Source organism: Geotrypetes seraphini, chromosome 18 (assembly GCF_902459505.1).
Source record: "Geotrypetes seraphini chromosome 18, aGeoSer1.1, whole genome shotgun sequence".
In the NCBI taxonomy this organism is placed as follows: Eukaryota; Metazoa; Chordata; class Amphibia; order Gymnophiona; family Dermophiidae; genus Geotrypetes; species Geotrypetes seraphini.
Genome location: NC_047101.1, coordinates 11206128 through 11220875, shown reverse-complemented (window position 1 = coordinate 11220875; position 14748 = coordinate 11206128).

Sequence of the window (14748 nt, the reverse complement as noted above, 5' to 3'; positions counted from 1 at the left end):
AACAATAGTGCTTCCATTGTTACCCCCTTTTAATTCTTTTGCAAGCCGCCTTACCCTTAACAACCCGAGAAATGTTAAAAGATCTACTACTTACCTCTCTAGTTAATCAATAGTTCTCCCATTATAACCCCCGTTTTATTAATCTTTTGTAAGCCACCTTGAACCGCAAGGTAATGGCGGAATAGAAATCCCTAATGTAATGTAATGTCTTCATCATAAGGCACATAGGGACAGATTTAAAGATCTCAATATGTATAATTTGGATGAAAGAAGGGAGATGGAAGTTATGACAGAGATATTTAAATACCTACATGACATAAATATGCCTGAGGCGAGTCTCTTTCAATTGAAATGAAGCTCCAGAAAGAGAGGGCATAGGATGAAGTTAAGAGGTGATAGGCTCAGGAGTAATATAAGGAAATACTTTTTGACAGAAAGGGTGGTAGATGTGTGGAATAGTTTGGCAGAGATGGTGGAGACCAAGACAGTGTCTGAATTCAAGAAAGCGTGGGGCAGGCACATTGGATTTCTTAGGGAGAGGTGGAGATAGTGGATGGGCAGAGTGGATGGGCCATTTGGCCTTTATCTACCATCATGTTTCTATGTTTCTATTCCTCACTCATATTCTCCCAGCTGGTCCCCCAGACCCCATTGCTGTACCATCCAGGTCGAAACAGTCTGGGTTGCATGGCTGTATATGCCGTACGGCTTGAAAAGAACCTGATTACCCTGCCTTGTCCTGGTGCTTTTGTATTTGATGGCCTAGTCCATGTTAATTGGTTATTGCCGTGGATAATGCATATTAAGTGTTAAGGTGTGGTATTAACTGTTAATGTGGTGCTCTTGTTAACAGCATATTTAATTATCATATTGACAGCTAATGCAGGCCCTATTGAGTCACAAACTGTGGCACCGCTTCAATATTTCTTTAGACTCAGCCCTAGCTGGGATGGAAATGCTATCGAATAATATTAGCCCTCACAATCAGTGGCATAGTAAGGGTAAGAGGCGAATGAGGTGGTTGTGTCCCTCGTGCCCCCCTGTGCCCGAGTCCCTCCATGCGTCCCCATACCCTCCTCTCCACGCCTCCCCCCACTCTTTCCCAACCCCCATTCCACACATTTGGTCTCCCCCCCCCCCGTACCTCTTAATCTTTGCCAGCACGAGTGGTTTCTGCAAGCATACTCCTTGCGTCAGTGTTAGATTTCCCTCTGATTGTCACTTCCTGATCTGTGACCCAGAAGAGATTCAGAGGGGAACCAGGCTGGCGTGAGCAACAGGCAGAAGATAATACAGAGATACAAGGTGGGGGTGGAATGATGTAAGGGTAGCAAGGTGTGGTAGGGTGGAGCAGAGAGGTGCCAGCGCCCCCACCATCCTGGCACCTGGGGCGGTTCGCATCCCCCCTTTCTATGCCACTGCTCACAATGCACAACCAAAGATCTGATTCACTTCTGCCTTTCTGTGCTAACAGAGAGGAAGAATGCATAATAACTCAAGCCTTCAGTGTGAATGAGTCCCATTGTTTGTCCATTGGAAGAATTTATCCAAGAATAATAAAAAGAAGGATTGTTCTTTCTAGATTGGGTTGGATTCTCCTTTACTTTCAGAATAAATTTACGCTGAAGTTGGTCTACATTTTCCTAATGCTTTATATTATCATGAAACTATGGAGAATAGAACTCTTGAAGATCCAGCGTATGAATATTTAGCAATGGCGCAAAAGGCTTTGAACACATGCCAAACTTTGACTGGTTCTTAAGTGAGGCAGATTATCCTGGATGCTGGTAATGTACAGTGGTGGCACTCAATGCCACGAGATATAGAAACATAGAAACATAGAAATTGACGGCAGAAAAGGGCTATAGCCCATCGAGTCTGCCCATACCAATGACCCACTCCCTGATTCTTACTCTCCTAGAGATCCCACATGAATATCCCATTTTCTCTTGAACTCTAACACGCTGCTGGCCTCAATCACCCTCTGAGGCAGCTCGTTCCAATGATCTACCACCCTTTCAGTGAAGAAGTACTTCCTCGCATCACCCTGAAATTTCCCTCCCCTGATTTTCAGCGAGTGTCCTCTGGTTACTGAGGGCCCTGTAAGACTGAAGATATCATCTTTCACCTCTATACGCCCAGTAATATACTTAAAGGTCTCAATCATGTCCCCTCTCTCTCTTCGCTCCTCCAGTGAGTACATCCGGAGTTTTTTTAACCTTTCTTCATACGTGAGTTCCCTGAGCCCCAAAACCATCCTGGTAGCCATTCGCTGAACCGACTCAATTCTCAACACATCTTTTCGGTAGTGTGGTCTCCAGAATTGAACACAATACTCGAGATGAGGTCTCACCATGGATCTGTACAGCGGCATTATGACTTCAGGTTTTCTGCTGACAAAACCCCTACGGATACAGCCCATCATTTGTCTTGCCTTGGATGATGCCTTCTCTACCTGATTGGCAGCCTTCATATCGTCGCTAATGATCACTCCTAAGTCACGTTCCACCGTGGTCCTGGACAAGGTTTCACCATTTAGTGTGTAAGTTCTGTGTGGATTTTTTTTGCCTAGGTGCATTACTTTACATTTTTTAGCATTAAAGCCCAGACAGAGCGGATGTTGAAAGTATGCGATGTGGGGAAAGTAGACACTAGGGGGAAATTCTATAAATAGCGCCAAAACGCGAGTGCTGAACAAATTTGTCACTAAGCACTACGCACCTGATATGGAATGGCACTTAGGTGCGGATCCCATGCCTAACTTTTGGGCGCTGGACTTACGCCTGCTGAAACCAAGTGTAAATGCTGTCACCCAAGTTAGGCATGCAACTTTTCAGATCGCCCCTACATGCCTCTGACCACACCCCCTTTTCAGATATGCTCTATGAGAGTTAGATGCCCAGCCTTATAGAATAGCATGCTGTCAGCTGTGTGCACAAATTCTAATCAACGCCAATTAACTGCAATAACTGGTTCTTAGCGCCCAGTTATTACTAGTTAAGGGTTCGTCGGTCAATGAATTTGCATGTGCAACTTGGATTCGTGCCCAAATTTTAACAATCAGCATTGGGAGTCAGGCAAATTACACCTCATTCAGGAAAAACCTGAAGACTCATCTCTTTGACAATGAACTGATTTGAGCTTCTGTTTTAGCCTCTGTCCACCTCCCGTCCCGCCACCTAGGCCCAATTAACTGTTTAAGCTTCTGTTCATCCCCTTTCCTGCCACCTGGCACCACCTCTTGTCTTCCCTGTCCCCTTATCCTTTCCTCCCCCTTCTTCCTCTTGATCATCGATCAGTCGCCGAGAGCTTGCAAAGGTTTGTGCAACTCACAAATGGAAGATTCGATTAGCTATACTGAATTCTTCCATAGGAGCATTGCATTGCTAAATGAGAGCAAGAATTTGAATTTGTGAGATACCTTCAGAATTCAGCAGCATTTATCATTGCTTTCATTGCCTACATTTCATGGATATTTTGAGTTCTCTTTACAATAACTTTTTATTATAGTATAACTTTGAACAAAATATGCACGAGCCTTTATCATTTCTCTTTTTACTGCATTCTAATACTGATTTATGGTAGCATTTTAATAAAAGCTACCATTTGTAAGGATTTCTCCATCTTTGCTGTTGTTTTTATATGGTGCTCACTTCACCTGCTGTTCACTCACCATCCATCCAGCTCAGGCAATTAACCTGCCTTCAAAAGAGGACCAAAATTCAAACATGTCCAAAGCAAGTTCATTCATCTTTGCAGGTGCTCCACTACACCAGCACCTTTTAACTATTAGATGATAGCATTAACATAACATAAGAACATAAGAATTGCCATACGGGGACAGATCGAAGATCCATCAAACCCAGTATCCTGTTTCCAACAATGGCCAACCCAGGTCCCAAGTACCTAGCTAGATCCCAAGTAGAAAACTAGACTTTATAATGCTTATTTTAGGAATAAGCAGTGGATTTCCCCAAGCCATCTCAATAATGGCCTATAGACTTCTCTTTTAGGAAATTAGCCAAACCTTTTTTAAACACTGCTAAGCTAACTGATTTCACCACATTCTCTCCAGCAACAAATTCCAGCGTTTAATTACACGCTGTGTGAAGAAATATTTCCTCCAGTTTGTTTTAAATCAACTACTTAGGGCTAGATTCACAAAGGCCACAGATCGGATACGATCCATCAACGATCTGATCCGATCCATGGCTGAGGGGGCTGATTCACGAATCGCCCTCATGCATATGAGGGCGATCGGAATCACGCCCCCAACCAACCGCACGGATTGCTCTCCAGTGATACCGACGCATGCGCAGACCATCTGTAGATGGTCTGCGCATGCGCTGGCCTTCCGTGCCTGGCAGAGCTGGAAACTTTTTTGTTGAACCCATGGTTTTAACCTGCTTTAAACCTATAGGTTAAAACCACGGGCTTGCACAATGGGGAAGGGCAGAGAAGAACAGAGAGCCGGGGCAGAGAAGAGCAGAGAATCGGGGCAGAGACGAGAGGAGAGTCGGGGCAGAGAATCGGTGCAGAGAGCAGGACGGCAAGAGCCGAGAATCTGGGCAGAGAGCAGGGTGGCAAGAGCAGGTAGCAGAGGGCAGGGCAGTGGGAAAGGATCTGAGCGATCGGTCCTCTGCAGTCGCTTATTTTCCGATTGGCCAGCCGTCCATCATTATTTTAGTGAAACTCTGCCTGCCTGTATTTGCATGCCGTTCCCCCTCATTTGCATGCATGGATTGGATCAGGTGCGGTTACGCTCGGGAGGAAGGTTAGTGAATCGGGTTAGGGTCACAAAGGGGTCGCTAAGTGGTCGGGACATAATCGGTGGGCTTAGTGAATCTAGTCCTTAGTAGTTCCATCGCATGCCCCCTAGTCCTAGTATTTTTGGAAAGAATAAACAAGTGATTCATATCTACCCTTTCCATTCCACTCAGGATTTTATAAACCTCTATCATATCACCCCTGAGCTGTCTCTTTTCCAAGTTGAAGAGTCCTAGCTGCTTTAGCCTCTCCTCATAGGAAAGTCATCCCATACTTTTTCTCATTTTGTCCCCATCTCTGTACCTTTTCTAATTCCACTGTATCTTTTTTGAGATACGGCAACCAGTGGAAAGGGTAGATTTGAATTGAGGTCTTCCAAAAAAGCCATATAGAAAGTGGAAACTAAGAAGGCAAAAGATGCTCCCATAGCTACGCTGTGATCTTGTTGATAATAGTTTCCTTCGAAATAAAAATAACTACGGTACAGTACTAGTTTTGCCAGATCTACCAAAAAGGCTGTAGGAATCCTCCGAGGATCAGATCTCGTCTGAAGTGTCACTTCAATAACCACCATTTCTCCTTCATGAGGTATCATGGTATAAAGAGACACCACGTCTAAAGTATCAAACAAATCTCCTGTAGTCAACTGTGGTAGATCCTGCAAAATTCTTTAAAAATGTGAGGTATCTTGTAAATAAAATTTTGCCTTATGAGCCACTGGTTTCAAAAAAACATCCAAGAATTTTGCTAATGGTTCTAGCACTGAACCTCTGGTACAGACAATTGGGCGACTTGGAGAATGAGTACTAGATTGGTGAATTTTTGGAAACAAAAAATATAATCGAGGTGTTTTGGGATGTAGCTCTTGTAAAAACCTCCGCTCCTTAGTGATTAGAAAATGTTTTGCTTGATGAGTTTCTATGATGTTAGAAACACAGATCATTAATTCCAAAGCTGGGTCCACTGGAAGAACAGAATAGTTCTCTCGTACATTCAATTGCTGATAAGCTTCTTCCAAATAGTGAGATTTTGAGAGCACTACTATAGCTCCGCCCTTGTCAGCCCAGGTAATGATCAAGTCATCTCTAGATCGCAACTGTTGTAATGCTCTAAAAGAAGTCCTTGGAATACTGGAGTGAAACAACTTACACGCTCCTGAGCCCTCCAGTTGATCCAAATCTTGAAGTATCAAATTCAAAAAGGTCAGGATGGAGAGGACTGATTCATCAGCTTCAACCTGGCCTGTACCAAAAAAAATTCTCTTAGTTGTAACTTTCTAATCAGACCATAAAGCAATCCGGTTGTCAAAGGGATCACATTTTGTAGCTGGAGCAAATCCCAATTTGCTCTGTTAAACAAAAATAATAGCAAATTTTAAGAAAAAAAACAGAGCTTTATGTAATCACTGGCTTTGAGGGATCCCAGGATGGGCTTTAAAAATGTGTTGTTGTTTTTTTAAAATATTTTCTGATCATGCACAATCAAATTCATGAGAAAAACTTCAATTTGCAGTTTTTCCAATTTTAGGTTTTTCTGAACAACCTTAGATCATTTTTTTTTACAAGAATAGAGCATTTTTTACAAGAATTTTTACAAGAATAGAGCATTTTTTTTACAAGAAGGCATACTAATAAATCTGGGTCATATTTGAGCATGTAACTTATAAAATACTTTCAGTTACGTTGCTGTAAGGGCTTGTGTGTAAATTATAGGCATATAACCTTGCTGTTATGCTAGTTTTCCATAAAGGAACATAGGCATCTACATTCTTGTTTAGAATGGCCTCCTACCATGGACCTTCTTGGCTCCTCTTTATATTTACTACAGGAAGGTTAACTAACTCGCCTCCCCTTTCTGAAGTTGTGTTAGGCTTTTTTTTATCACCGGCCGCAGCGGTAAAAGCTATGACGCTCTTAGAATTCCTATGAGCGTCTGAGCTAATACCACCGCAGCCAGCGATAAAAAAGCCTAAGATCAAGGCCCCACTTTTATGAAGCTGCGTTAAAGTCAATTCTGTTGTTAACTAATCCCCCCTTTTACTAATCCGCAGTAGAGGGGTGCGCTAAATGCTCCGACATTGCTCTGACGCTCATAGAATTCCTAAGGGCACTGGAGCAGTGTCGGAGCATTTAGCACTCCGGACCACTCTAGAAACCTCTACCGTGGCTTAGTAAAAGAGGCCTAAGGGAATAAAAAAGGTTATTAATGCTTCTCTCAATAGAACTATTTAAATCGTGAAAAAAGATTCTAAGATGGAGTTTTCAATGCAAGCTTTTAATAAAAATATCCCTAAAAGCATATTGGATTTACTTTGATAATGACAAGAAAGAAACGATATATGAGTAGGGAAGAAATTGGATAGTTCCTGCCTTTAAAAAAAAACAACTAATTATGTGAATGTGTTGACCTACAGCAGAGACATAAAGAGAGACGAACATATTTAAGATTGTAAAGGAGTTCTTGGCGTCCATCTTTCATGGTCCAAAACAGGTCTGGGATGCAGCATATCTACCACAAATGTTCATGAAATGTGACTGAACAGATTTGGTCTTAGAAGACGGCTAATTTGCATACCTTGGTTATCCTTTATGATTGCATATCAAAACTGTTTTACCAGTAAATATGAGTATAACTTTTTTACCCTCCGGGGACTTCTTTTAAGTTATGTCTGGGGTTTGAGAGCTCCTTACTTGCAACCGTAGAGGTGTTTTAGGTGGTCACCTTAGGTGGAATTATTGTCTACAGTTGTAAAAATCTGCCCTGAAGCAGACACCGAGGAAACATGTTGGGCATACGGTCAATCTAATCAGATTTACAGTTTCCACGTTTACCTATGGCTGCTTTTAAATAAAATTAAGGCTTTAGCCAGTTGAGACTAGCCTACATGTACTGCTCTGTGTTTTTTGCCGCTCTTAAATATTTTGTTAACACGCATATTTCATTCCACCACATCTAGAGCCCTGGACTGGTAGTATTTAGTGCTGAGCTGTGCTAGGCTTGGAATTTTAACACTGTTAATGAGGCCAGGTACATTTAAGCTCGATTTTAAAGTGAATGACCCCAGAGGCCAGTGCTTGTAAATAGTACCAGTCCTGGTGGATATTGTTAAGTGAGAAAAGTGATTTCCCACCCGACAGTTTATCAATTTATTATTAATAATTTTTATTATACCGTCCATCACAGGTATCTAGAAGGTTTACAAAATGATAAAGAAAATTAGTAAAAGTTAAAACAAAAGAAAGAAACTTAATCTTAACATATTGAGTAGGGATAAGATAGACTAGATTGGGGCTGTGCTCCATGGCTTCTTTTTCACTGTAAACCATATGCATTTCTGCTATCACTAGCAAGCTCCTCTTTGTTTCTTATCCTGTACACACCTGTTTATCAGCCTTTAATTACTGGGGGGGGGGTGACTCTAATTTATGTGCCACACACAGTGGGAGAAAGCCCTCACAACACAGGACTCTTAAGGGTCTTTTTAAGTTCCTGTTAGAAACATTTCTGATTAATTGCTGTTTCACGTGTTCCACAGCTATCACAAGTTTTGGCTTTGTCATAATGCTAGGTTATGGCAGAACAGCTGTGCCAGGTTTTAGCGAAACCCTCAACTGACTATAATCTAGGAATCTATCACTTCAGCCAGATACAGAGAATCCCTTAGGCTTTAGCTTGTAAGCTCTTCTGAGAGGGGACCATTTATTGCATGTTAAATGTACGTAAACAGCGCTGCGTACGCCTTTCAGCGCTATAGAAATGATAAATAGTAGTAGCAGTAGTAGGCTGTGATATTTTTAAATTGCTAAGAGCAAAAATATTTTAGGCACATGAGTTTTAAAATGATCATATGAGGATGGGGCCTTAGCAGTTTGGGTTTTACAGCAGTTGTTGGCTGTTCCTTTAACAGGTACGGCAGCCCATAAGCATTCCACTTCTCTCTGACATCGGTGCTAGACTTCTACTGAAGGAGTCTGGGACTGGTTTTCCTAAGTGTTGAACTAAGTTTTCTCTTTAATAAAATGCTGAATTATGTTTAGCTGCAGACCTAACTTATCTCATGTTCTAGCCTGCCTGCACTGGGTGTTTTAGCTTGGGCATTCTAGCTTCTTATGGCTATCTCAGCATACGATATTGTATTCCGCCCTCCTGGACATGTAACAGAAAGACTGCAGGGCTTAGATAAGTGACCTGCTAGTCACCTGCTAGTGTGAGCTTAGGACCAATGATTGTTAAGAAAAGTAACACGTGAAAAGTTTTTTCTAGAATTCAGTTGTATAGCCAGAAGAATGTATATATATATATATATATATATATATATATATATATATATATCTGTAACTTCCTGGTTTCTGGACTTCTGAAGCCAGCTTGGGGCTCAGGGGTCCGCATATGCTGAATAAACATCTGTGCTTTCTTCAAGTGTCTAAGTTTTGTGGCTGCCCAAAGTGACTATTCACTACTAGTAGACAGCATCAGCACACTCCCCCCCCCCACTGCATGTGTGCCCCCTTCCCTTTCCCAAACCTTTTTTTAACTTCCCTGCATGAGCAGCATGCCCACATCAGTATCGGCTCGCCCTTTGATGTCACTTTCTAGGCGTTGGTCCCGGAAGTCACGTCAAAGAGAGCGCTGATGCACAACCTTACTCTGGGGGGATACACCGACAATTGCGAGCAGGGCAATTGTGCCCCGACAAGTGCGTACATGACAATTGCGCCCCGTTAAAACATTCACTTGCTATCTAGTGTTAGGGTAAGGTTTACATGATGATTATGATTATGGGAACACTTTACCTTACCCTAACACTAGATAGCAAATAAATACTTTAGGTGTAGTGGGGGGTAGGGTTCCCCCCACCCCACCCACCCCCTCAAAAAAAAGGGTTACTTCGTAACTCTCAAAAATACAAAATAATATCCTGTCGGTACGCAATTGTCCTGCATGCATTTGACGAGTCACCTGCCGGGGAAGTAAAAAAGGTACAAGAGAAGGCAAGAGGCACACATGCAGAGTAAGGAGAGGAGCAAGGGGCAGAGAGGATGAGGAGTGCCGTGCCCTTAGCAAGATGTTGCCCAGATGGACTGACACACCCCCTGCCCCCCTCCCCCCTTACTATGCCACCAGCCAGCATTGTAGAGATGCCTGGAATTCAGATCAGTTCAACAGATTTACAGTCATGTGAAAAAATTAAAATAATAATAACTTTATTCTTGTATACCGCCCAACCATGAGTTCCGGGCAGTTAACAATCAAGAAGGACTGTGCAATCAGTGAATCATAACATATACAGGTTAAGACAATAATCATGATATAAACTTATCAAACAAATAGGTTTTCAATAACTTTCTAAAGGCATGATATGATTGAGTTTGAGGAATCAGAGAACTTAACCAGGAATTCATTTTCCCTGACTGGTAAACAAAAGTCTGGTCTAAAAATCTTTTATAATGACAAGCTTTTACAGGTGGATACATAAACATACAAACATTACGAGTATTTTTATTTGACTTGTATAGTTTAAATTGGGAGGATAGGAATCTTGGAGTCAGGCCAAAAAGAGCTTTAAAGCAAATGCAGCCAAATTTAAAGAGAATTTGCGCTTCGAAAGGCAACCAATGTGAGACCCAGAACAAGACGATCCGTTGTTCCACAGAAAAAGGAGCAATCCAGAAAAAACAAGCTGTGGAAAAACACAATGTTCTTGACTTTCCTTGATTTCTTCAAAATATCTTCGAACAATGGCAGGAATATATCCACATCAAATGTATAAAAGACCAAAGGACCCAACACAGGCCGTGTTTCGGCTGGCAAGCCTTTCTCAAGGGTCCAGTCGTAGAAGATATGTTGGTATTGTGGAGTTGAAGTTCAAATTTCGAAGGTCCGATATGAAGATCAAGCCAAACCCTGAACTCCGATACACAAATCTTTTTTTTATTTTATTTATCTCTGGAAAACAAAAGTGATATAATTGCAAGTAAACAACAAAACCTTTTCCTTGAACATAAGAATTGCCGCTGCTTGTTCAGACCAGTAGTCTATCCTGCCCAGCAGTCCGCTCACACGGCGGCCCCCAGGTCAAAGATCTGTGCTCTAAATGAGTCCAGCCTCACCTGCATACGTCCCAGTTTAGCAGGAATTTGGCCAGCTTAGTCTTGAAACCCTGGAGGGTGTTTTCCCCTACAACAGACTCCGGAAGAGCGTTCCAGATCTCCACCACTCTCTGGGTGAAGAAGAACTTCCTTACGTTTGTATGAAATCTATCCCCTTTCAACTTTAGAGAGTGCCCTCTCGTTCTCCCTACCTTGGAAAGCCTTGGCCCTGATTTTATAAAAGATGCCTACAATTAGTCGCTTAGATTTGCACGCCTAGCTGATCTAGGCACCATTAACTACCTACTGAATTAGCCACCGTTTATGGAATCTGGCCCAAATTATTACTGACAACTGAACTTTTTTAGGGGACACGCTTTCATCTTTTGTCATTTTGTGTACAGTTGAACTCACTGTGCTGAGATCCACTCATATACAAATACATAATCTACGTCTCCTCAGTGCAACAGAGCCTGTGCCATGGCACCAGATGTAGGCCGCTGTGCTCCTGAAGGTTCCACTGTATGCACTTATTTTTATAGATGTGCAATGTTATTCATAGAGTCTGTTTTTGCACTCTTTCTTGGTATGCATAAACGTACAGTTTTGGTGCATTGGAGATATTCATGTTATGCCTAGGTGATCTGTTGTGGCTATTTGCCTCCATATATTTCACATCCACCAGCCTACCGGTATAATAAATGCTTTCATGAATCCGAAACCCTAGTTTGATGGCTAAGCTCTGGCTGGCTTGCACTTTACATGGTTTAGAATAAGGACGCTGTCATTTTAATGACGTGTTTGGTCTCTTTAAGAGAGAATCAGAGGCCGTCCCTTTTAATGGTTCACGAAATTGGAGCCTGAGAAATTTTCAAAAACGTCAAACGTCTTGCATTATTAGAGGTGAGACTCACATAATTAGAGCATTCTCTTTTCACTGTCACTTTTCCATCTCACCTAGGTGCGAGAGGAGACAGAAAAAGACGACTTCATAGTACATACAAACTTAATATCCACTTTCAGGTTTTCTACTGCTGTTTATTGTCACTTCCTAGGAAGGTCGAACTGAGTTCACGGTGAAGAAGGAAGTGACTATTTCTTATTACGAGCCCTGTTTTCCAAAGGATTACTTTCATTTTGGGTTTTAAAGACATTAACAAACAGGACCATTATAGTATCAACCCTCCAAGTCTTTCAGAAAAGAAGCATATTTCAAATATTAGTAAACATCTTCTTAAAATAATTTGTCAGAGCAGATACAGTAAAATGCACTTATACAAAGCAATACAGTAATCTGAGAATGGAACTTATAACCCGAAGACTCGTAAACCTCTGAAGAGTATAACATTGTAGTGGATGTTTGGCTTGTCTACTATCTCACAGAAATTAAACGCTGTGCAGAAGTATATTGAGGGCAAGTAAGATTCAACAGGAAAAGAGTAGCCAGAAGAAGATGATTGTATTAATTGCCGGATATATAGGTAACTCATAGGCAGCGGAATGCTTTTTTGTTGGGGGGGGGCCCAAAATCTCTGCCCAGACTCCACCCAAGACCCACCCCTGACCTCCACCCCCATAATAATGATAGTATTAATTGTAATACCATTTTTTTCCATTCAGTTTTTCATATATACACACATAATATAATCTTATTAACACACATAATGGTTAACCACAAAATTAAACTACACAATGCACACTGTATGCTTTTCAACATTCATTCCTACCAGAACACCTGGCCTAGGTCACACAGATAATAACCTCTATGCAAACACAGGACCACAAACTAAAAGTACTAATATACACAAACGAAACCCTAAGATGTCAAACTCTTCTTTCTATTTCTCAGGTGTTATAATGCATGTAATTTATTTCTTCCTGAACAGTGCAAAATATAGACAGCAAATATAAATTTTCAAAACTGACACGTTTCAATCAGTAAATTGAAAATAAAATCATATTCCCTACCTTTATTCATCTTTGGCGTTAACTTTTAACATTCAACTTTCTTACATTTTTCTGCTTTCTTCTCAAAATCTACTTTTCCGTGTCTTCCCTTCCCATCTATCCATGTGTATCATCTTCTCTCTCTTTTTTTCTCCCCTATTCCCATCTGTCCCATAAGAATCATTTCTTCTATCTCTCTTCCCTGCCACACCCATTACTATGCACCATCTCCTCCCTTTCTCTTCCCCCTTCCATTCCATCCCTTTGCACCATCTTCTCCCTCTCTCTCCAGTGATCTGACATCAGTCTTCCCCCTTACACCCTCATATGTTCTGGCATCTCTCTCCTTCCCTCCCTCTTCCCATGGTCTAACATCTCTCTCCTTCCCCTCCCTCTTCCCATGGTCTAACATCTCTCTCCTCTCCTTCCCGCAGTCTAGTATTTCTTTCTTCTCTCCTTCCTTTCTCTGGTCTGGCATCTTTCTTTCCCCTTCCAGTGGTCTGACAACTCTGTCCTTCCATCACCCTTCTCTAGAATCTGACATCTCTCACTTCTTTGAGTCATTTGTCCTCCCTCCCAGTGTACTATTTTTCTTTTCCTCCTCTCCACCACTATCATGTCTAACAATTCTCCCTCTTCTTCCTTTCCCCATGTATACCATCTCTCTTTCCCTCCCACTCCATGCACCTTGTACAACAATTTTCATTTTCTCTTCCCTCCCCCACTGGCAGTACTCCTCTTTCCCTCACTTCCCAGCACCCCATCTATGCATCATCTGTCCTTCCCAATCTCCTCCCTGCCTGTGCAACATCTGTTCTCCCGTCTCCCCCCAGCCCAAGCATCTGTCCTTCCCAACCCCCTCCCAGCCTGTGCAACTTCTGTTCTTCCTTGCCTTCCCACCTGCCAAACATGCCATATCTCTCCCTTTCCAACTATCCTATCCTCCTATTCTATACATCTCCCTCTACACCACCCCCAGGTCCACTATCTCTGCCTTTCTCTTTCCGTCTTCCCTTCAAGTACCCCATGAACAACTATTGTCTTTTTCTATCCCTCCAGACCATTGCCCACTAGTTCCCCCATGTTTCTGGCCCTATATGTCCTTTCCCTTCAATCCTCACCTGGCACGTCTTTGCAACCAATCCCCCATTCTACTAAAACAAACAAACAAAAAACAGTCCTAGGGTCTTCCTGGCCTGGAATGTCCTCCCCCTTCATCTGCGCTCACGTTTTTTGTCACAGGGAAATGGTGAAACGCTGCCTGCTGGCTTCCTCACCATGTTCCTTGTGCCACGGTCCGTCCAGGCTGAAAAAGGAAGTTGCATCATTGGGGACAGAATCCGGCACAAGGAACTGGGGAGAGAGGCTGGAGGCTGCGTTTCAAAGTCGGTGTTGAACCGGCACGAAACTCTTATGTATTAGATGTTGTTTGAACCTCAATTGCCATTTTCAAATCGGATAATTTACCGGCACCACAGTGACCCACAAGCTTTTAACGGCGATTTTAGAGCATCTGGCTCTTAAGCCCTTAAACTGCTATTTCTCCTTATCCATTACCGAGGAGATCCTATATGCCAAAGGTAGTCTCTCATTTTCTGGCAATGGCTTAAGCTCAGGAACATTAAAAAATGAGTAACTCAAGTATTAGCTCTAAGTAAAATTATTCAACTATATATGAGGGGCTGCTGAAAAGTTCTCAGCCCAACCAAGAAGAGAATGATGTGAAGCCATGACACTTACAAGTTATTTCACACTTTTCTTGACACTTTTATTTCATTTCATATCATTGAAAAGAAAAGTGTCAAGAAAAGTGTGGAATAACTTGTAAGTGTCATGGCTTCACATCATGCTCTTCTTGGTTGGGCTGAGAACCTTTCAGCTGCCCCTCCTATTGTGATGTCATAATGCCTCATTCCACCAATGCCTAAGTGCCAACCTCATCGGT